The sequence below is a fragment of the Penaeus chinensis genome, chromosome 13 (assembly GCF_019202785.1).
Source record: "Penaeus chinensis breed Huanghai No. 1 chromosome 13, ASM1920278v2, whole genome shotgun sequence".
NCBI lineage: Eukaryota > Metazoa > Arthropoda > Malacostraca > Decapoda > Penaeidae > Penaeus > Penaeus chinensis.
The window spans coordinates 14,132,592-14,135,091 of record NC_061831.1 but is presented as its reverse complement, the minus strand read 5'-3'; positions in this window follow the sequence as shown (position 1 = coordinate 14,135,091).

Here is a 2,500-nt window from a genome sequence, read left to right as displayed (position 1 = left end):
TAGTTCTGTTTACTTTGGCCTTGGTAAGTCATATTTTGTAACTGTCGGGTGAACTTGTATTAATCAAGGACTTGGATAACAGTATTGTATTGCTTATCAAAGTTATACTGTGAAAAACAAAACATTTAATGTACATTAAACCTGCAACAGTTCATGTTAATCATATTGTCAGCAGAACAAATAATCGTTCTTCATAATTCCCAGGTGACATTTGACATTACAATTACAATAACTACAAAGTGTAGCTCTGTGTCGAGGTCAATGTGTATCTACATCTTTTTTTTCATAGAGTAAACTTACTTCAAATAAATTTTCGAGATCCAGAAATCCATCTTTCCTCTTAAGTTTTAAATGTGCGTTTGGTCAATTTTGTTAGCATGTAAATACAGAACATTGCTGATAACACAAAGAAGACAACACTTGGAGGCCACCGCCAACAGTCACACAAACAATGAGATGAATTCTTACTTTGAACGGTTCAGAATAACTCTTAATGGGAGCCTTGGCGATTTATGAATGGTTCGAAATGCAGTTTATTTTTCATTTATTCTATTAGCTTTACTGAAATATTCATGTTTTGGAAAAGATATGCAAGATGAAACTATGATTAGCTCTTTAGGCCTACTATTATTAGCCTCTGTCACGATGCACCTCGTCCAAGTTTATCCTAGGTTAACCTATAATGGGACCTTATTCTGCAGTAGAACCATTCTGTAACATCTCCTAATTGAAATTAACCAAAAGATATGTCACAATATAAGCTAGTAAACAACGCCCTTACCTTACCGAACTTAGTGTAGCATTGAAGGGTCTGTTAACACAGTAGAGAATACTGTGTGACCTTATTCAACTTAGCATGAGCTCATATTGTAGTAAAATAAGGTAGCCTAGTTCCACAAAGTTTATATAATCTACTTTTTTATGTAAAGCAAGAGTACCTCTGTCTACTTGTAGTATTTACCAATAAATCTATTTCTCAAATGCCCTTTCTCCTTTCAGAAATTTCACCTTATTTGCCAAGGGCAACATCCTCAAGACTTACTCTGAAAGGAAAAGGAAAGTCGCTTTAAGTAATCCCATCTCAACGCGTTTTTTCTACAAGTCAAGAAATCTCTTTTTTTTTGTTAGTTGATATGTATCATCGTACGGAGAAGTCTGAAGCTGCCATTATGTCATTATCATTGTTATCTGCTCTTTGTTTTGTTTGTGCTATTTCGGTTTTAGCTCGGCTACTGCGTCCCTGAATTTGTATTCTTGTGATGCATGTTAATGTTTCAGTTTTTTCCGTCGGTCATTTAATTGTTTATGAAAATATACACAAGGTCATCATACGAATCTCTCTATGACTTTTTCCCCTGGGGTGTGTGTCACATATATGAAAAGAGTACTAAAAATAATGGGATAAGATAGTGTCTCAAACTATTTTGCCTACGACCCCAACAAATTACTTCGATAACTTCGTGACTCACTCCCCCAGCAATAAAGTATATCTGACGGTCACTATAACGTATACATATATAAGAAAGCTCGCACATATAACGTGGCTTTATAATGCATTGTCGAGCATCGAGCAGGTCGACCTCCGCTGACAAGTACAAGACGCGTTATGATGGGAAGTGGGAGGAAGGGGGGAAGGAGGAGGGGTTGCAGGATCTCACGACCTCTCTGGGAATCAGGACCCCCCTTTTGAGAACCTCTGGAATAGACCATTTTACGGAGTGATATTTCTTGTGAATTTGATAGCAATAGTGGGAGGCTCGTTACTAGTGATACAACCTTGATGTAGACTTAAGATTTAACATGTATAGACCATGTGTGTGTGATGTTTTTGTTATGAATAAAAGTGCTAATAATAATAATAATAATGCTAAACTATTATTTCTCCGGTGGCAAAATGAAACAGTATGTCATGATATTGAAAAGAATCATCACGAAACGTTTTCAAGATATGCATGAACCCACATATTGTACTAGAAAGTGGGACAGATATAATAGCTATTTCACGACTTTTAGTTACTAGAGATCTTGATCAAAATGCGAACATTAGTAAAATAGAAGTCAAGTTGCGTTTGCTTTCTGTTTTCAAATTACATTTACAATATCACGTATGAACACAGATTCTTTACATTTTCTCTCTGCAGTGTATTGCTGGGAAACATTATCAGATCCTTCATACACTGTCACTGTTATTCACTGAAAGATAATTAAATTATATGCATTACGAAAACTTAGGTAATAGCTTACTTAAATCACTGGATAATAAAGAGACTGTATCTGTGTGTGTGTGTGTGTGTGTGTGTGTATGTGTGTGTGTGTGTGTGTGTGTGCGTGTGCGTGTGCGTGTGCGTGTGCGTGTGCGTGTGCGTGTGCGTGTGCGTGTGCGTGTGCGTGCGTGCACGTGCGAGTCCGCGATGCGCGGCATATGCATGCTGTCATGAGCGCGTAAAGTAAACCAAATATGCTAGGAAATCTACACAAAATAAAAATCTATCAGTATAGA